This window comes from Rhinopithecus roxellana, chromosome 4 (assembly GCF_007565055.1).
Source record: "Rhinopithecus roxellana isolate Shanxi Qingling chromosome 4, ASM756505v1, whole genome shotgun sequence".
Classification (NCBI taxonomy): domain Eukaryota; kingdom Metazoa; phylum Chordata; class Mammalia; order Primates; family Cercopithecidae; genus Rhinopithecus; species Rhinopithecus roxellana.
This window is the reverse complement of record NC_044552.1, coordinates 169,114,627-169,137,100: the sequence shown is the minus strand read 5'-3', so window position 1 is coordinate 169,137,100 and position 22,474 is coordinate 169,114,627. Positions and strand designations below refer to the sequence as shown.

Here is a 22,474-nt window from a genome sequence, read left to right as displayed (position 1 = left end):
ATTACAAGTCATAAAACAGAGTTTTCTCTGGCTGATTGAGTAGAGTTATGCTTTGTTTTAGAACAACACGTACAATGCCTCTAAAGTGTGCTTTTGGTCACTGAAAGTCAGAGGGAAGGGGGATTGGGCAGATTTCACTCTTTCTAACATTACTCCTATGTTCACCACAATGATATTAAAAGCAAGGGAGCAATATAACGCCCATTTTATCCGTAAGGAAGGGTCTCATCTAGACTTGATAAGGCTAAACACAGACTGTCAAATGACAAGGACCACCATGTGTGAAACTGCTTAAGCATCCTGAATGAGTTCTACCCATACTCTGAAATTTCATTCCAATAACTGATAACTTTATGGCATATGATTATCTTGAAAATTTCCTGCTATTTAAATAATACCAGGAATCAACCATTTTGTTTGTTTGTTTGTTTGTTTGTTTTTTGAGAGAGAGGGAGGGAGGGTCTCATTTTATCACCCAAGTTGAGTGCAGTGGCATGATCACAGCTCACTACAGCCACAATCTCCTAGGTTCAAGCCATCTCCACTTCAGTGTCCTGAGTAACTGAGACTATAGGAACATACCAAAACATCTAGCTAATTTTTTACTTTTTGTAGAGACAGGATCTTAATATGTTGGCTAGGCTAGTCCTGAACTGCTGGATGCAACCAATCCTCCTGCCTTGGCCTCCTAAAGTGATGGGATCACAGGCGTGAACCATCACACCTGGCCAGGAATCAAACTATTGAGGTGATGATCTCTAGCTAAGGCCTGGTTGCAAAGAATAGTCAGTATCATATACATTCAGAGGTTCAGAGGTGGGTAGAATTTTTCTTTTATTATTATACTTTAAGTTCTAGGGTACATGTGCACAACGTGCAGGTTTGTTACATATGTATACATATGCCACTGCTGCTGTGCTGCACCCAGTGACTCGTCATTTACATTAGGTATAACTCCTAACGCTATCCCTCCCCCTCCCCTCTCCCACAATAGGCCCTGGAGAGCGATGTTCCCCTTCCTGTGTCCAAGTGATCTCATTGTTCAATTCCCACCTATGAGTGAGAACATGCAGTGTTTGGTTTTCTGTTCTTGCGATAGTTTGCTGAGAATGATGGTTTCCAGCTGCATCCATGTCCCTACAAAGGACGCAAACTCATCCTTTTTTATGGCTGCAGGGTATTCCATGATATATACGTGCCACATTTTCTTAATCCAGTCTGTCACTGATGACGTTTGGGTTGATTCCAAGTCTTTATTATTGTGAATAGTGCCTCAATAAATATACGTGTGCATGTGTCTTTATAGCAGCATGATTTATAATCCTTTGGGTATATATCCAGTAATGGGATGGCTGGGTCAAATGGTATTTCTAGTTCTAGATCCTTGAGGAATTGCCACACTATTCTCCACAATGGCTGAACTAGTTTACAGTCCCACCAACAGTGTAAAAGTGTTCCTATTTCTCCACATCCTCCCCAGCACCTGTTGTTTCTTGATTTTTTAATGATTGCCATTCTCACTGGTGTGAGATGGTATCTAATTGTGGTTTTGATTTGCATTTCTCTGATGGTGAGTGATGATGAGCATTTTTTCATGTGTCTGTTGGCTGTATGAATGTCTTCTTTTGAGAAGCATCTGTTCATATCCTTTGCCCACTTTTTGATGGGGTTGTTTGTTTTTTCTCTTGTAAATTTGTTTGAGTTCTTAGTAGGTTCTGGAAATTAGCTCTTTGTCAGATGAGTAGATTGCAAAAATTTTCTCCCATTCTGTAGGATGGCCTGTTCACTCTGATGGTAGTTTCTTTTGCTGTGCAGAAGCTCTTTAGTTTAATTAGATCCCATTTGTCAATTTTGGCTTTTGTTGCCATTGCTTTTGGTGTTTTACACATGAAGTCCTTACCCATGCTTATGTCCTGAATGGTATTACCTAGGTTTTCCTCTAGGGTTTTTATGGTTTTAGGTTTAACATTTAAGTCTCTAATCCATCTTGAATTAATTTTCATATAAGGAGTAAGGAAGGATCTAGTTTCAGCTTTCTCTACTTATGGCTAGCCAATTTTCCCAGCACCATTTATGAAATAGGGAATCCTTTCCCCATTTCTTGTTTTTGTCAAGATTGTCAAAGATCAGATGCCTGTAGATGTGTAGTATTACTTCTGAGGGCTCTGTTCTGTCCCATTGGTCTATATCTCTGTTTTGGTACCAGTACCATGCTGTTTTGGTTACTGTAGCCTTGTAGTATAGTTTGAAGTCAGGTAGCGTGATGGCTCCAGCTTTATTCTTTTGGCTTAGATTGTCTTGGCAATGCGGGCTCTTTCTTGATTCCATATGAACTTTAAAGCAGTTTTTTCCAATTCTGTGAAGAAACTCATTGGTAGCTTAATGGGGATGGCATTGAATCTATAAATTACCTTGGGCTGTATGGCCATTTTCACAATATTAATTCTTCTTATCCATGAGCATGTTATGTTCTTCCATTTGTTTGTGTCCTCTTTTATGTCACTGAGCAGTGGTTTGTAGTTCTCCTTGAAGAGGTCCTTTACATCCCTTGTCAGTTGGATTCCTAGGTATTTTATTCTCTTTGAAGCTATTGTGAATGGGAGTTCATTCGTGATTTGGCTCTCTGTTTGTCTGTTACTGCTGTGTAAGAAATCTTGTGATTTTTGCACATTGATTTTGTATCCTGAGACTTTGCTGAAGTTGCTTATCAGCTTAAGGAGATTTTGGGCTGAGACAATGGGGTTTTCTAAATATACAATCATGTCATCTGCAAACAGGGACAATCTGACTTCTTCTTTTCCTAATTGAATATCCTTTATCTCTTTCTCTTGCCTGATTGCCCTGGCCAGAACTTCCAACACTATGTTGAATAGGAGTGGTGAGAGAGGGCTTCCCTGTCTTGTGCCAGTTTTCAAAGGGAATGCTTCCAGTTTTTGCCCATTCAGTATGATATTGGCTGTGGGTTTGTCATAAATAGCTTTTATCATTTTGAGATATGTTCCATCAATACCGAATTTATTGAGAGTTTTTAGTATGAAGGGCTGTTGAATTTTGTCAAAGGCCTTTTCTGCATCTGTTGAGATAATCATGTGGTTCTTGTCTTTGGTTCTGTTTCTATGCTGGATTACGTTTATTGATTTGTGTATGTTGAACTAGCCTTGCATCCCAGTGATGAAGCCCACTTGATTAGGGTGGATAAGCTTTTTGATGTGCTGCTGGATTCGGTTTGCCAGTATTTTATTGAGGATTTTTGCGTCGATGTTCATCAGGGATATTGGTCTAAAATTCTCTTTTTTTGTTGTGTCTCTGCCAGACTTTGGTATCAGGATGATGTTGGCCTCATAAAATGACTTAAGGAGGATTCCCTCTTTTTCTACTGATTGGAATAGTTTCAGAAGGAATGGTACCAGCTCCTCCTTGTACCTCTAGTAGAATTTGACAGTGAATCTGTCTGATCCTGGACTTTTTTTGGTTGGTAGCCTATTAATTATTGCCTCAATTTCAGAGCCTGCTATTGGTCTATTCAGGGATTCAACTTCTTCCTGGTTTAGTCTTGGGAGAGTGTAAGTGTCCAGGAAATTATTCATTTCTTCTAGGTTTTCTAGTTTATTTGTGTAGAGGTCTTTATAGTATTCTCTGATGGTAGTTTGTATTTCTGTGGTGTCGGTGGTGATATCCCCTTTATCATTTTTTATTGTGTCTGTTTGATTCTTCTCTCTTTTCTTCTTTATTAGTCTTGCTAGCAGTCTATCAATTTTGTTGATCTTTTCAGAAAAACAGGTCCTGGATTCATTGATTTTTTGGAGGGTTTTTTGTGTCTCTATCTCCTTCAGCTCTGCTCTGATCTTAGTTATTTCTTGCCTTCTACTAGCTTTTGAATGTGTTTGCTCTTGCTTCTCTAGTTCTTTTAATTGTGATGTTAGGGTGTCAATTTTAGATCTTTCCAGCTTTCTCTTGTGGGCATTTAGTGCTATAAATTTCCCTCTACACACTGCTTTAAATGTGTCCCAGAGATTCTGGTATGTTGTATCTTTGTTCTCATTGGTTTCAAAGAATATCTTTATTTCTGCCTCCTTTTCATTATGGACCCAGCAGTCATTCAGTAGCAGACTGTTCAGTTTCCATGTAGTTGAGCAGGTTTTGATTGAGTTTCTTAGTCCTGAGTTCTAGTTTGTTTGCACTGTGGTCTAAGAGACAGTTTGTTTTAATTTCTGTTCTTGTACATTTGCTGAGGAGTGCTTTACTTCCAACTATGTGGTCAATTTTGAAATAAGTGTGATGTGGTGCTGAGAAGAATGTATATTCCCTTCCCCTTCGTTGATCTGTCTAATGTTGACAGTGGGGTGTTAAAGTCTCCCATTATTATTGTATAGGAGTCTAAGTCTCTTTGTAAGTCTCTAAGGACTTGCTTTATGAATCTGGGTGCTCCTGTATTGGGTGCATAATTTAGGATAGTTAGCTCTTCCTGATGAATTGATCCCTTTACCATTATGTAATGGTCTTCTTAGTCTCTTTTGATCTTTGATGGTTTAAAGTCTGCTTTATCAGAGACTAGGATTGCAACTGCTGCTTTTTTTTTGTTTTCCATTTGCTTGGTAGATCTTCCTCCATCCCTTTATTTGGAGCCTATGTGTGTCTCTGCATGTGAGATGGGTCTCCTGAATACAGCAGACTGATGGGTCTTGACTCTTTATCCAGTTTGCCAGTCTGTGTCTTTTAATTGGACCATTTAGTCCATTTACATTTAAGGTTAATATTGTTATGTGTGAACTTGATCCTGTCATTATGATATTAGCTGGTTATTTTGCTTGTTAGTTGATGCAGTTTCTTCCTAGCCTCGATGGTCTTTACATTTTGGCATGTTTTTGCAATGGCTGGTACCGGTTGTTCCTTTCCATGTTTAGGGCCTCCTTCAGGGTCTCTTGTAATGGAGGCCTGGTGGTGACAAAATCTCTAAGCATTTGCTTATCTGTAAAGGATTTTATTTCTCCTTCACTTATGAAACTTAGTTTGGCTGGATATGAAATTCTGGGTTTAAAATTCTTTTCTTTAAGAATGTTGAATATTGGCCCCCACTCTCTTCTGGCTTGTAGAGTTTCTGCTAAGAGATCTGCTGTTAGTCTGATGGGCTTCCCTTTGTGGGTAACCCGACCTTTCTTTCTGGCTGCCCTTAAGATTTTTTCCTTCATTTCAACTTTGGTGAATCTGGCAATTATGTGTCTTGGAGTTGCTCTTCTCGAGGAGTTTCTTTGTGGCGTTCTCTGTATTTCCTGAATTTGAATGTTGGCCTGCCCTACTAGGTTGGGGAAGTTCTCCTGGATGATATCCTGAAGAGTGTTTTCCAACTTGGTTCCATTTTCCCCCTCACTTTCAGGCACCCCAATCAGACGTAGATTTGGTCTTTTTACATAATCCCATATTTCTTGCAGGCTTTGTTCATTTCTTTTTACTCTTCTTCTCTACACTTCTCTTCTCACTTCATTTCATTCATTTGATCTTCAATCACTGACACTCTTTCTTCCAGTTGATTGAGTCAGTTACTGAAGCTTGTGCATTTGTCACGTAGTTCTCATGTCATGGTTTTCATCTCTCTCAGTTCTTTTATTATCTTCTCAGCACTGATTATTCTAGCTATCCATTTATCCATTCGTTTTTCAAGGTTTTTAGTTTCTTTGCACTAGGTACGTAGTTCCTCCTTTAGTTCTGAGAAGTTGGATCGACTGAAGCCTTCTTCTCTCAACTCGTCAGAGTCATTCTCCGTCCAGCTTTATTCCATTGCTGGCGATGAGCTGCATTCCTTTGGAGAGGGAGATGTATTCTGATTTTTTTAATTTCCAGCTTTTCTGCACTGCTTTTTCCCCATCTTTGTGGTTTTATCTGCTTTTGGTCTTTGATGATGGTGACGTAGTGACAGGATTTTGGTGTGGATGTCCTTTCTGTTTTTAGTTTTCCTTCTGACAGTCAGGACCCTCAGCTGCAGGTTTGCTGGAGTTTGTTTGAGGTCCACTCCAGACCCTATTTGCCTGGGTATCAGCAGCAGAGGCTGCAGAAGATAGAATATTGCTGAACAGCAAGTGTTGCTATCTGATTCCTGCTCTGGAAGCTTTGTCTCAGAGGTTTGCCCAGCCGTGTGAGGTGTGAGATGTCGTTCTGCATCTAGTGGAGGATGTCTCCCAGTTAGGCTACTAAGGGGTCAGGGACCTACTTGAGCAGGCAGTCTGTCCATTCTCAGATCTCAACCTCCATGCTAGGAGAACCACTGCTCTCTTCAAAGCTGTCAGACAGGGACATTTACATCTGCAGAGGTTTCTGCTACTTTTTGTTTAGCTATGCCCTGTCCCCAGAGGTGGAGTCTACAGAGGCAGGCAGGCCTCCTTGAGCTGCGGTGGGCTCCACCCAATTCGAGCTTCCTGGCGGCTTTGTTTACCTACTTAAGCTTCAGCAATGGTGGGTGCCCCTCCCCCAACCCCACTGCGACATTGCAGTTAGATTTCAGACTGCTGTGCTAGCAATGAGGGAGGCTCCGTGGGTGTGGGACCCTGTGGGCCAGGTGTGGGATATAATCTCCTGGTGTGCCGTTTGCTAAGACCCTTAGTAAAGTGCAGTATTAGTATGGGAGTTACCCAATTTTCCAGGTATTGTGTATCTCAGTTTCCCTTGGCTAGGAAAAGGAATTCCCTTCCCCCTTGTGCTTCCTCGGTGAGGCGATGCCTCGCCCTGCTTCAGCTCTCATTGGTTGGGCTGCACCCGCTGACCAGCACCAACTGTCTGACACGCCCCAGTGAGATGAACCCAGTACCTCAGTTGAAAATGCGGAAATCACCTGTCTTCTGTGTTGCTCATGCTGGGAGCTGGAGGCCAGAACTGTTCCTATTCGGCCATCTTAGGCGTGAGGTGAATAGAACATTTTATGGGACCCTAAGAGGATGCCATAAATTATGGCAAACTTCAGGCCCACTTACCTCCCTAAAACCTGTCTCATTCCTTCATAACAAGTCAGGCTTAACAAGACATTATCTCTTAGATTCACAAGACAGAAAAATCTAAAAATTAGTTGAAATGATGTGGTAGACAGACAAATGGCCCCTCAAAAATGTCCACGTCCCACTCTCCAGAAACTATAAATATGTTATGTTACATAATAAGGAGGAATTAAATCTGCAGGTGGATTTAAAGTGCTAATCACCTGGGCCTTAAAATAATGAGATTATCTGGATTATCTAGATGTCCCCAATGTAACCAAAATGGTCCTTAAAAGGAGAAAAAGGAGGCAGAAGAGTTACAAAGTGATAGGACATAAAATAGACTTCACAAATGATACAAAATTTCAATTAAACAGGAGGAGTTTAAGATATTTACTGTACATCATTATGATTATACTTAATAACAAAATTGTATACTTGAAAATTGCTAAGAGAGTAGATTTTAAGTGTTCCCACAAAATAAATGGCATGTGAGGTAATACATGTGATTAAACATTCCACAGTATATATGTATTTCAGAACATCATTTTGTATACTAAAATATATACAATTTTTATTTGTCAATTTAAAAACAAAATATACTTTTTTTAAAAAAAGAAAAGACTTGACTGTTATTGGCTTTGAAGATAGAGGGAAGCTATAATCCAAGGAATGAAGTAGATTTTAGAAGCTGGAAAAAACAAGAAAAGCAATTCCTGGTCAGAGCCTCCAGAAAGAATGTGGCCCTGCTGACATCTCGATTTTAGCACATGAGACTCATGATGGACTTCTGACCTTCAGAACCATAAGATAATAAATTTATGTTGTTTTAAGCCACTAAGTTTATGGTAATGTGTTATAACAGCAATAGAAAACAAAAATAAGGTCACTGAATTCTAAACTTTCATTTTACAAATGAGGTTACAGAAGAGGGAAGAGACTGGCTAAAAATCCCACAGGTAGTGAGATTTGTCCAAGCACAAATAAGTTTATATACTCCATACACTATAATTATCTATTTTTTTCATTTCTCACCAGACCTGTGAAAACTTCTTCAAGGGCTGGAACTATTTAGTAACCACTGTTATAATTTGTCTAATTATATCCAGCATCCTAGATATATATTTATTCATCCATTCAAATGTGGATTAAGCAGTTTGAGAAAACATTTTATGTTTTCTCCATTCTCCGGGATATGATATATCTAAGTAAGAGAACTTAAAACACTTCAAGGCCAATCATTTCTATAAATTTCTCATCCATATTGTGTTTTACTCTCCCTTTTTCAATGTCTACTTTACCTTTAATCCAAAAGCCTTTTTTATCGACAGTGAAGATATAAGCAAAATAGTACCATATGGCCACATCTGTATACATCACATACATGTCGGTAAAATATATAGGCTTCAGTTCACTTTAATTTACTAAATTAGTGCAGAAGAGGGGGATCTATTGATCTACTAGACAAAGGTACTACTTTGGATTAAAAGTTGAAACCTACAGTTTATACATTTGAGTACTTACAGGCTGCATTGGCACACTATAACACTTAAAAATTAAGAGATTTCATATTATGCAGTTCATTTTGAGAATGTGGAGGATCCTTCATCACCAGGACTCAGATTCTGTCTGGTAATACTCAGATATTGCTGAGTAACTGCCTAACCTTCTGATGGACAGGCTCTCTCCCATTTTTCTCAGTCCCTGACAGTCCTGAGGATGCTCTAGGCGGTGAGGCTGTGTCAGTTGCCTCCCACATGCAATGTATCTGAGGCACTACCAGAAATCGAGAATGGTAATATTGACTGACTCTTCTTAAAGCTGGCCTCCTTTCACTCACTTCTGTTACTGGTCTAGAGGGTAAACAGACAAGCCAAGAGAAGATTGGAATATTAGGACAGTGTGCGCAGTAATACAGATCAGCAGCATACTATGGAAAAGAGGTTTACCAATCTCAAAGCCGCCACATCTTTTACTTTAGTTCAGTGTAACTGTGTTTAAGAGTCCAAGAGATGCTGTGAATTCTGTTAAGTAAGTTGCCTGGTAAACTGATTTCTGGCCATGGCTGCAATGCCAGCTAGACTGTGGTCTTTTCCTGGCACAGTCTCAATGAAACAAGGGTGTGCTTTGTCCCACCCAGAGACTGAATATTTTAACAGTCATGGATTTGCTTCTCACAGGTGCTAGTTTCAGCCTTGCTGGTGTAGGTCATATTCTGGCGGGAGGCTCTGGATGAAAGTTTTCAAGGCTGAAAATATAGCCTAGAAAAACATGGAAACAATGTGCTCTTGTAGATTTGGATTTCTTCTTCCGGAAAGAATTCTAACATTTCTACCACATTCCCAGCAGGAAAGACTTCTTTTCTTCCTCTTTTTATTTTTTCTGCTTACTAACATGGAATGTCAAGCATTCCGGGGAACTGCGAATTTCAGAATCATGATAATTTGTAGTTTCCTTGGTTGGTAAGGTGGGATGGACTAGGATGGCAAAACAGAGAATAATTCCCTTTGGAATTTGTATTTTTCTCACATGCATTAAAGAAACACAGGTGCAAAGCCTTTGCAGTCAGAAAAAAAAAAAAAAAAAATGTATATATGCCTGAAGCCAAGACCACCTTCTTTGAAGTAAGGTTATATTATCTGAGGTATGAACTAACTTACATGTGGGTAGAACAAAACTGAGAGCCTTGTATTTTTTGTGAGTCATAGCTAACAGTCAAAAGTTCTCTCTCGGCCGGGCACGGTGGCTCAACCCTGTAATCCCAGCACTTTGGGAGGCCGAGACGGGCGGATCACGAGGTCAGGAGATTGAGACCATCCTGGCTAACACGGTGAAACCCCGTCTCTACTAAAAAAATACAAAAATCTAGCTGGGCGAGGTGGCGGGCGCCTGTAGTCCCAGCTACTCGGAGGCCGAGGCAGGAGAATGGCGTAAACCCGGGAGGCGGACCTTGCAGTGAGCTGAGATCCGGCCACTGCACTCCAGCCTGGGCGACAGAGCGAGACTCCGTCTCCAAAAAAAAGAAAAAAAAAAAAAAAATAGCTGGGCGAGGTGGCGGGCACCTGCAATCCCAGCTACTTGGGAGGCTGAGGCAGGAGAATGGCGTGAACCTGGGAGGCGGAGTTTGCAGTGAGCTGAGATCCGGCCACTACGATCCAGCCTGGGCGACAGAGCCAGACTCCGTCTCGACAAAAAAAAAAAAAAAAAAAAAAAAAGTTCTCTCTCAGTCACAACCCTTCCCTAAGGTCTCTGCATATGACTGAAATGTTAGCTACTTACAGTATATCTATTAAACACATGCCAATCAACTAAGCAGAGGAGGGGATCTCTCTCCTTTCTGCAGCTTGTTTGCTAAGTTTAGATCTTTTACCCATCTGCAACTAACAATTGAATAAAACAAAACAGGCATGTGCAAAGATTGTGTGAACAGTCCTAGACTTTCTCCCTAAATTTCAGTTTCAGCAGTGTCCTCTCTGTTTCCCTTCAGGTTCTAGCCCTTAAAATAGTCACACACCAATTCTGATTAACTCATCTAGATGTAAGAATGATCAAGAGTATCCTAGCCTAGAGTCAGACGTTGTTACACTCTTTCATGGGCATCCTCACTTGACATATATTATAGATTTTCAGGAAATTATCTTGTTTTTATCACAATGTTTGTTGCACTTACTGTTTTCTTTCTTTCTTTTTTTTTTTTTGAGATGTTATTATATTATATTGACATATATTATAGATTTTCAGGAAATTATCTTGTTTTCATCACAATGTTTGTTGCACTTACTGTTTTCTTTCTTTCTTTTTTTTTTTCTTTGAAATGGAGTTTCGCTCTTGTCGCCCAGGCTGGAGTGCAATGGTGCCATCTCAGCTCATTGCAACTGCAACTTCCCCCTCCGGGGTTCAATCGATTGTCCTGCCTCAGTCTCCCCAGTAGCTGGGATAACAGGCCTGCTCCACCACTTCTGGCTAATTCTGTATTTTCAGTAGAGGCGGGTTTCTCCATGTTGGCCAGGCTGGTCTCGAACTCCCAACCTCAGGTGATCCGCCCGCCTCTGCCTCCCAAAGTGCTGGGATTACAGGTGTGAGCCACCGCACCTGGCACAATGTTTGTTGCAAGTACTGTTTTCTTGGGACACCTAGACCTTCCTACCAGCATGATCTCCAACCTCTGTGCCTCACACCTAGCCTCCAATCATTGTCCTCAAGTCAGAAAAAACTTATACTTCATGGTCTTCAATTTATGGTGTTTGCTTTCTCAGTTTTCTCTTTGGTGAAAAACTCAAAATAGACTGTAAATTTGTAAAGTCTTCTTCCAAGTTTTAATATTTAGCAATTCTTCATCCCTTTCCCAATAACCAATACATGTTAATTAGTAACTTTAGTAAAATTATGTACTCATTTGCAGAAATTTTTTCAGCCTCATACTGGATAGAGACTTGAATAAGGAGAATTACATAAAATGACACAAAATAATTAATCTCTTCTTACTAATCTTTTCATTTCTTTCCTGAGACAGAGTCTCACCCTATAACCTAGGTTGACATACAGTGGTATGACCTCAGCTCACTGTAATCTCCACTTCCGGGACTTAAGCGATCCTCCCAGTGATTCTCCCACCTCAGCCTCCCCAGTAGTTGGGACTATAGGCATACGCCTATGCACAGCTAATTTTTGTATTTTTTTTAGAGATGTAATTTTGCCATGTTGCGCAGGCTGGACGTGACCTTCTAGGCTCAAGTAATCTGCCTGCCTCAGCCTCCCAAAGTTCTAGGATTACAGATGTGAACCACAGCCCCTGGCCTCTTCTTAGTAATTTTCTGAATGATGGTATTATGATACTTTGTCATGTACCTTCAAACCCAGGTGACTGTTAATAATTTCAGAGTATACAAGATCTTTAGGTGTGACTGCTGAACCAAGTACCTAGAAAGACAAAAGAAATAATTGTGGTAATGGAGCTGAATTTTTAACTAAAACATTGGTTATCATAAGTTTATGAGATAACAAAATGATATATATTATTTTTACGGAAACTACATTTATAGTTTTGGAATATTCTACTTGAGAGAAGATACTTGCAGGCATAGCAAACAAAAGTGTAATTATCATTCTTGCACAATGGGTATTATAATAATTTATAGATATGCATTGGTAGGATATAAAGATAAGGAAGAAAAATTCCTGCCATGAAACAGCAATTGGAAGGGGATGCAAGATGTCAAGATGTATAGAAATAAAATATGTCTTGCACTTTCTTTGTGCAAAGGATTGTCCCAGTTACATGACCCCTACCGTAAAGCTCAGTAGAAAGTCTATGTCAAACAAAATTAGAAAGAACAGAATTTAGTATTCTTTGTGATTTTAAAAAACTGGTGCAAACAGTTATAGACATGAAACAGTAACAATTATTCTTTAATTGAGGAAACGTGTAACTAAAGGAAGCAATTTGTTCTAACCCTTTTACATACCCATCTCCACCACCACCAACACACGCACACACACACACACACACACACACACACACACACACACACATCATTTCCAACTGGGATCATTTCCAACTATGTGTGGAATGGATGTTTGGAGTTATTTGCCTCAAAACATTATGCAATCTCAGAGTTTAGGTCTTAAAAATACCAAAAGTTGTTTTCTCTCTCTCTTTTTTTCCTCCTATGCTTGCATTTGACTCTTTGCAGCTTATCTTAAGAATTCTAAGACCTTGGTAAAATGTTGAATAAAGAAAGATGGTTGCCTAGGAAATGTCCATGAGCTACCTAGGTATCTCATTTCAGCTGATTTGATAACAGAATAAACAGCAAGGAATGCAGATGTATGATTTTTGTATTTTCATTCTCTTGCCTTTGTGATAATGGCAATCAGTTTATGTATGTACATGGAGCAGCTTTTTTCTTTTTCCCTTCTTTTCTTTTAACAAAGGCAGTGAAATACTAAAGTAATTCTGAAAATGTACAGTTCAAGTGATTTTTCAAGTTCTCCAGATACATAATAAAGTTTTGAACATTATCTGGCATAAAGAATAACACTATATTATATGTGTGGGCATTGTAAGGCAAGTGTAGTGACAGAACTATTTACTTTGCCATTGATAGATCATTGCAACAACCAGAATGAAATGCTTGGAAAATGTATTCACTTTTCTCTATGGGGTCATCCACACTCCAGTTATTAACCTTCAGTGGCAGAGTGGCAAATGTAACTCTCTCTTATGCTACATAAGACAATATCTGCTTGTTTGCTTCTTGCATATTCTAATCTAAATTTGAAATCATCCTTCCTGGACTATATTTCCACAGCTCCTAGAATACAGAAAGGCATAAACTCCAAGTCCAAAGGCTCTTTGTGATGATGACAATGTTTCTGAAGCTGTGTGTATTATAACCTTTCTTTACTTCCTAGTCACAGCTCAGATGCCCACAATCATTTACTCTAGCTGTTTACACTTAAATGAGGATAGCCTATGGAATGTGAAACATTATTCTTCCCAAAACTGGATATTTCCACCTCAATTTCTAAGAGTTGAGTCATTACTTTGACCCTGAGACAGGGGTTATTTTTCATCCTCAGAGGATATGCCAGAATCACAAATGTCATTTAGCTGATTCACTCTTGTTTATCTTGTCAAGTTAAGGTTTCTTATCAGCCTTGAATGAACACACCGCCCTGGTATCATAACTCTACTCAGATAACCACGAATCGCTTCTAAAACACCTGATGTAAAAGTCTTCATTCTTTCTGGTACCTGTTTTCCTGTCGGTCAGTCACTAAGAGGTTCAGCGCTGTTTTCTACCTATAGTTTGTGGTTTCCATCATTCGTTAGAAAATAATTTTAAAATTTGAGTCAAGATTGTTTATGTTTCTATTTGAGACATTTAAACAACTCTAAGTTACCATGTAGGTAAACAAGTAGAATATCTTTTCTTAATTTGTTCCTGTCCATAGAGGGTTTATAGTTATCGATCATAATATACTGACCCCTTTCACTGTTAGGGAACAGAGAACACCAACAAATATAAAACATGGTCACCACCTTGATGAAACTCAAGATCTAGCTTGAGCATATACAGATTTTTGTGAGGTAAATAAAGCATATATAAATTTTAATATCTATATTACACAAATTAGTCATATATTGACAATAAGATCATATGCCAATTCAAATTTAGATTGGAATATGCAAGCAGTAAACAAGCAGATATTATGTTATGTAGCATAAAAGAGTTACATTTGCCACTCTGCCATTGAAGGTTAATAACTTGAGCCAAAAGATTGACATTAAAGTATAGGTCTCAAGAATCCAGAAATAAAAGGGGAGGAGAGAAGGAACAAGCAACAAGAGCTGGAATGGACCAGTGACATTTCATGGAAGATGCAGAACTCATGGCTGACAGTAAAAAGTGGGTTGGGCTTAGAAGTGTCAAGTGGGAGATGGGGTGTTATAGGCATATATCTTAAATATAACAGTGCAAGTTAAATGAGCCTGTGGAAAAGTAGACTAATATTTTCAGTATATTTTTCAGTCAAGCATAGGTAACAATGATAATGGCTGGCAAATGTATATGTGTATGTTAAATGGTATATTAATAACAGACTGTAGCAAAATATTATACTAAGTGCTAAGAGAAAAAAGTTCACAATGTATTTATGAAGGACATTTATAATTTGTATGAGCTTATAGCCAACAGTATAAAAAAATTGGGCAAACCAATAGCATTATCCTGGACAAAAAACATTACAAACAAAATTTTTAAACTATTTTGGATTATATGAGGGATCTTTAGCCATTTTGTGGTCAGAAAATAGAAAATGCAGAGAGAAAACAAACAGAAATACACCATCCTTTCCCTGCACGCCACTTCAGCCAGTGGTGTGTGTTTAGAAGTGGAGAAACAGAGACAGGGAAGGGAAAGTAATGGGAAAGGTAAGGAGAGAACAGAACTAATGGACTCTGGGGCCACAGTAACAGGACTGGCAGCAGCACCAGAAAATTTCACACCAAGATCAAGATAGGTTGTTTCTCCTGCTGCCCAAAGATTTTCTTTTCTTACATTTTACACTCCATTTTGGTTGATTTCCAGTGAGCTTCTTTATAATTTTATTCCAATTTTTTAAATTAAATCTTCTTAGGTACATGTAATCAAAGGAAAATATAGCTATAAATATCCAAGTTTAAAAGTTATTAAGTAATTTGTTCAAAAAAATAATAAATCAAGGGCATAACAAGAAATATATTTCTTAGGGATAAATGAAATTTCCTAAAACTTACAATAAGCATTTATTTTCACCATATTTTAGGTGAAAGCAAGAAGTGTTTTCAGAAGAAAAATGAGTCCAGCAGAAATGCATTAAATATTTTAATCAATAATCTGAATCTATGGAGAAGTAATACAGTCTTCCTAGATAAATTAAAATTTGAACTTGCACATAGATTTTTTAAAAACATAAATAATTTCATTTTTCCCTATACATTGCAAATCTTGTAAATGTTCATTGGTCAAATTAAAACCAAACAAAACCGAGAAAAAAGTATAATTGTGCTTTGAAATAGTAGCATCAAAGAGTGAAGGAAAAAAAATCCTTTCTCTTCCTGTTCGTGCTCCTCCCCCACACATTTTCATCTGTCATATTGAAATAAATAAGAGAGCAATAATTTCTTTCACCCACAGTGCTGTTTGTGGTTAAGGAAACAATAAAGGATATTGTTACAAATAGGTGGGCAATATAATGAGAAAAAGAAGTGGCCTGTGGTCATAGTTGCAGCTGTGCAGGCAAGACATAAAGTTTTTAAGGGTGTAAGAAAGCAGCTAGAAATACCCTTTAAAGAATAAAGAGGTTTTTGATTGCTATGTACAATAAGATTATTTGGAACATATTAGCTACCTCTAAGCTTAAAGTTCTGGTTCTAGTCTTTAAAGTTTATGAGGAATTTTTTTATTTACCTTTTTCTGGAGAGTTTTTGCTTTAGTGCGTTTTTCTTCTCTGCGTCTTTCTTCAATTTTTCTTCAGAAACTATTTTTTTATTATTATTATACTTTAAGTTCTAGGGTACATGTGCATAACGTGCAGGTTTGTTACATATGTATACTTGTGCCATGTTGGTGTGCTGAGAAACTATGTATTTTTTATAAACAGCTTGACAGGGAAAGCATCAATGCATGACATTTGCAGATATGACCCACACAGAGCGTAGTGTGGATACCAGTACAGGGAGACAGGACAGTGGCTTTCACGACAACCCCCAAATGACTACAGAATTCAACATTTCAGTCTTGGGTTAAGGAATTTAAGATATGATCATGAGAATCAATTACAATGCACTCAACTTAGAATTTGTGGTCATGGTAGTGGTTGATTGTGTGATATTCTGAAATCAAGAATCAACAGCATCTAGCCTAAGTTTCATAGGGAATAGCGTTGCAACAAAAATGGTCAATCATTGGCCATATGACTAGAGTCTCAGAAGATAGAATTATTTACTGAGCTTTGATTACATCTGCTTCATGAATGACTTCTTGATTACTAGAGTCAGGAGATAAAGGAATGCATATTGTTTAAAAAGTGTACAACCTAGCAGGGGTCCCCAGCTCCCAGGCCACAGATCAACACCTGTCTGTGGCCTGCTAGGAACTGGGCCACACAGCAGTAAGTGAGTGCCAGCTGAGTGAGCATTACCACCTAAGCTCTGCCTCCTGTCTGATCAGTGGCGGCATTAGATTCTCTTAGGAGCGCAAACCCTATAGTGAACTGCACATGGGAGGGATCTAGTTACACACTCCTTATCAGAATCTAACTAATGTCTGATGATCTGAGGTGGAACAGTTTCATCCTAAAACCATCCCTGCATCCCCCTTTCCCCCATCCATGGAAAAATTATCTCCCATGAAACTAGTCCTTGGTGACAAAAATGTTGGGGACCACTGCAACCTAGAATAAAATGCCAGTATCTTGGCACTGACAGCAGCTGTTGACCCGAGGAATAACTTAACCTGTCTATACTTTGAATTTTTACTTGTAAAAGGAGCCAACAATGATACTTGTATCATAGGCTTGTTTTAAGGATTAAACAAATGAATACATAGCTTTAAATAAGCTTTTTATTTTGTAATAAATTTAGGTATACAGAAAAGTAGCAAAGATAATACAGAAAGTTTTCATATACCTCTCACCTGTTTCCCCAAACATTACTCTCTTACATTACATTGGCACATTTGACAAAACTAAGAAACCAACAGTGATACATTGCAATTAACCAAACTCCAGATTTTATACAGATTTTGCCTGTTTTTCCATTAATACTTTTTCCATTTCAGGATTCAACCCAGGATCCCACACCACACTTATGAAATGCACATTTTATTTTTTGAAACATTTAGAACTGTGTCTGGCGCATAGCAAGCACCTGCAAAATGTCATTTAATCCCATTAGATGATTTTCATGCAAGCAAGATGGAATGTTTCTAACAATGTCATATATTAACGAGAATTTATTCCCAATTACTTACACTGATTCTATTGCAAAGAAATCAATTACTATAAAATAAGGGGTCATTTATCTTCATAATAAAATCAACTATATGCTAATTGCTCTCAAAAAAGGGAGTTCATCTCTAGGAGATCTTCTACAGGTAAGAAAAACAAGTCATGTCTTAGTCGTTTAACTCCATTAACTGACTTCTTCATTCAACAAAAAATTTTTGAGTGCCTGCAATACACCAGGCAGTGTGCCATGGGCTGTGGTACACGGATGGACAAATCAGATTTAGTCCTTTTCTCAAGTGAAATTTATCTATTTTTTCATAATCTTAATTAAGCAATTGATGTAGAATTTGATTAGCTCCACCGTGAAGCATAGAGGCCTTGAATCCCTCACCAAACACAACCTGCAATGTTCACTCAGAAGCAGTGATTGAAGTTAGCTGAAAGAAGGAGATAATCACAGTTCACTTTAGCTACTATTGCTCACATATGCAGGATCCAAGGACTTAGATGAAGATAAGAATTCAAGAAAAACCTGCGCGTGACTGCAGACAGGTTCAATCCAATTGCTCTCAGGTTTCTTCCTTGCTGATGATTGTTAATGATCTTATGCTGGGCATTGTGCTCATGGCTTCACATATATTAATTCAAGGAAATCTCACAACCACCCTATGAAGTAGATAACATTATTCCCCAATTTATAGATGAGAAGATGAGGCAAAGTGATCTGATGCAAGAAAAATAGGAAGGAAGACACAAAAACTCCTTTTGTATTTTCACAACTTTCTGAATACCAAGACAGATATTGCCCTGAGCATAAATATTAAAATCAGCTTTTTTTCTGACTTTAAAATGATTATTCTTTAAAAATTTGGTTGCTTTTTATGTGGCTATACGAAGTTCTTAATGTTTCTTTGGCAATGGAATATAATGGAATTTTACAACTATATAAAATGTTACCTTTGCCTAAGAAACTGTATTTACTGTGTGTACCTAGTTGACTGAAAATTCTCTACCATCCAGCATCCTAAGTAATTGATGAAATAAGCTACCTCATATTATAGGATTCCCCAAAAGAAAGGAGAAAGATACACACATGCATACACACAACCTTCTGTGGCCCAAAACACAGTATCACAGTCCTATTTGCAGGCAACTTGCAATTGCCAAATATGATTTAGTAATTTAAAAAATACAGTTTTAGTGAGGAAAAAATACTTATAAGTCCCACTGAAGTACTGCTTAACTGTACATAAAAAATTACTTGGCCGGGCGCGGTGGCTCAAGCCTGTAATCCCAGCACTTTGGGAGGCCGAGACGGGCGGATCACGAGGTCAGGAGATCGAGACCATCCTGGCTAACATGGTGAAACCCCGTCTCTACTAAAAAGACAAAAAACTAGCCGGGCGAGGTGGCGGCGCCTGTAGTCCCAGCTATTCGGGAGGCTGAGGCAGGAGAATGGCGTGAACCCGGGAGGCGGAGCTTGCAGTGAGCTGAGATCTGGCCACTGCACTCCCGTCTGGGTGACAGAGTGAGACTCCGTCTCAAAAAAAAAAAAAAAAAAAATTACGTAACTTTGTGCTATTCCAAATATATTTTATATTTATTTTTTAAGATTAGCCTTTCTCCTCCCCACTCCAAAAAGTAACTACATTTTATCTTTGAAATTAAGCAGAAAAACAAACACAAAACAAAAACCCAGTGCTGATGACAAATGTACAGCGAATTCACTTCATTCTTCACAAAGACTAAAATCAATTTTCAGGACCATGAAGAGCTAAAAATTCACCTATTTTCAGAGACTTGTTTATAGACCATCCAGCAACTTTGTTGTCTTTCCTATATTCGAAATCCGAAAACTCCCTGCCCCCATGACCTCCTCCGAATCCACTGTGAAATCTTCCAGGGATGGTGAAAGTGCCACATCTGCCCCACCATGCCCTCTGCCACCACAGAAGCCAAGGATTCCTCTGCCTCTGTATCTCCCATGGCCAGGGTTTGGATAAAGTGGGATTTCAAATGTTTTAGCATTTAATCTTTTTTCTTCAGCCCATGTTGATCTACGTTCCCTATTGTCATCACAAGAAATATTATCAAAGAAGGATTAGTTTTTTCCTACTAGCAATTAGGTCCAAGTGGATCTTCTTCATCAGCATTTCCTTTACTGTTTTGGGTATCAACTCCTGGGTCACCTTTATCCTCACCATTTACAGGCTCCTCCTGTTTCTCACGTTTATCTTCTTTTAAGTTTATTATGAAAATCTCTGTCCATCTCTCCCTTGTTGAATTGTGCATTTGCACTTTCAAAGTCAAAACCTTTCCCAAATTTCATTGGTCCATCTCGTAGAATACCTGGTACCCCGCTGAACCCTACGCCCTCTCCTTGGAGCTGAAGGAGCACCTGGAGCTCTTTGTCTCTTGCTATCATTTCTGAGTTGCTCGTTTTCTGGTCTTGAAACATTGTGTATTTCAGCTCACCAGTGCTCTTGATTCTCTATTGCTTTTTGATTGGTAGATGGCAAAGGCCTAGTTGATACAGGGCTCCTTCTCCCAACAGGTGCTGGAGCAGGTAAATGGGCCAAGACAGTCTTCACTGCTTGTTCCATGGTTGAGCTTTCCTCAAAGTGTCTAACTGAGGGCTTGAGGGAACTTGAGACAACTGTGCTTTTAGAGATCTTGTATCCTGTGTTAAGGCAGAGCCAACCACACTACTTTGGGGTAAGATACCACTATTTGATGTTTCTGTTCCAAACGATGTCAAAGAGCTTCCAGCAACACCAACAGCACGAAACTCCTACCCAGCTAAGGAGTTTGGACTGAACTGACTGTGTATGGGCATCTTGGCAAAAGGCCCGTGAGAACCCACTCACTGGAATGAAGAAGTTGATGAGCCTAGTGAGGACTGAAGGATAGCTGGGTCTTCAGGCACAGAACACCGTGGTTTTGGTGGCTCACAAACAGTGAGGTCTTTAATGTCACTCCCATTGAACACAATATATTCCAATACTTCATCTCGAGGTGGTATTGGACGATGTATCTTCTGTACCAGAAAATGGAATTTTGGCGAGGGCTACGGTGGGGTTCTAGGTGTCGGTGGTGCAGAGGATGCCCTCGTAGCAGATCTCTGCCTTGGAGATCCGGCTGATCTTGCTGTGGAGGGAACCGGTGCCCCGGCTCATGGTGTCACCGCAGCTCCCGGCGCTAGCAGAGCGGCGGACCCCACGTGGGCTGTCGCGGGATCCGCGGTATCCGTCGCGCCCATGGCAGCCGCCTCAGACCTAACATGGTGGAGACGCCGGCTCCGCTAAATCAGCTTTATTTTCATTTCATTAAAAGAAAAAATGAAAACTCCAAAGAACCATCCTGACTTCTAAAATCTGAAAAACGATATCCCTTAGGACTTAAATCTTAGATTGTTTTCTAAGATGCCTCAAATAACTGCAGAGCAAACTTATGTCTAAATGTACATGTACTAAATATTATTGCTGTCTTCACAATTCAGTAAAACCAATAGTAATTAAAGCATCTATTACTGCCTAGGCCCCTGCGGTGTGCTACATCAAAGACACGTGTGAATAAACCGGTCCTTCCCCCAGAGACTTTACACTGTAATAGGTGCCTTTCATTTTATTTTACAGATGAGTAATTAAAAATGTGTGGAATTGCAATATACACATCCTCAAATAGCTAAAGTGGAACAAGGTTGGTACCACTAGAAACATACAAGCACAATGCCCTGGGAAGATGAAGATAAAAGAAACAAAAGGAATTGTGCCTGGCTAGAAGTTGAAGGAAGGCTTCCTGTGTAAGGTAGCATTTGAAAATTAAGCACTATGTTAACAACTTGAGGCAGATGATAGGGTAGGAAAGTCCTCATTAAAGGAAAAGCATTGATGAAGGCAAAAAGTTAGGAAATCACGAAGTTAGTCCTAGGAATACCAACACCAGTTTGGCTGAGATACACATTACTGTGAGAGGATGAGAACATGGTAGGCCCGTATTTGGATGGACTTGTGTGCTAGGATGAGAATATTGTATTTTATACAGCAGAAAATGGCAAACTAGTAAGGATTTTTGGTAGAGAATTGACATAGCTAATACTATACTTCAGGAAGATTGATTTGTAAGTATTACCATGGAATTCATCATGACAGAGACAAGAGGTAGGGACATCAATTACATTTCATTATATTATGCAAGGGAAAAATGACTGCCTGAAACAAGGGTAAGTAAGAAGAAACAGAAGAGAGAACCATGGCTGCAGTGATGGGGTAATTGACCTAGGAACTAGAAGAAAAGTAAGACATCTCAGATGCTTAAAGAGACAGTATGACTGAGGAAATGGTTCTGTTACAAACAGAGCCTGGAAACTTGTGGAAAAAGATGTGATGAGTTTGATTTTCAACACATTAGGAAGAAATACAAAGGACCATGTTTTAGAAGAGAGACTGAGCCTGGGCACATGGCAGCAAAGTGGGAAAGATTGGAAACAAAGATCCAACCCTGAAAGGAAGACTTACATTTAAAAATTAGGAAGAGGATGAGGACAAAAGAGATCAAACAAACAAAAAAAGATGAAGACCACAGAGGAAGCAGGAGATCCAAGAAAAATGTTGTGTTGTGAAAACCAAGATAGCTAGAATTTCAAGAAAGCAAAATTAATCCATAGTATAAGAAGTTTCATAGTATAAGAAATTAATCCACAGTATAAGAAGTTTCATAGAATGAAAGCCTGTTGCCTTATTTAAAATGCCAACTTCTTTTGTTTCACTATGGTTTGTGGAATACTGGCTCATTTAAACAATTTCCCAGGCAAAATTAAAGAAAAAAAATTATTTGAAAATCAAAAAATAAATTGATTAAAATCTTTCAGCTGATCTGTAAAACTCTATTAAGCAATCATTTGATAAAGGTACATATCACATATGTATTTGAAAGCTTCTGCTTATTGATAAAATATTTTATTGGAAAAATCATTTATTCTCCTAGGTATTTGGAGAAAATATGTTTGCAATTATTCC

General features: G+C 38.8%; 1 pseudogene; it reads right to left on the bottom strand.

The window, feature by feature from the left end:
* Nucleotides 1-19,248: 19,248 nt before the first annotated feature.
* LOC104671795 lies at nt 19,249-20,632 on the bottom strand (annotated as a pseudogene).
* Nucleotides 20,633-22,474: the final 1,842 nt, after the last annotated feature.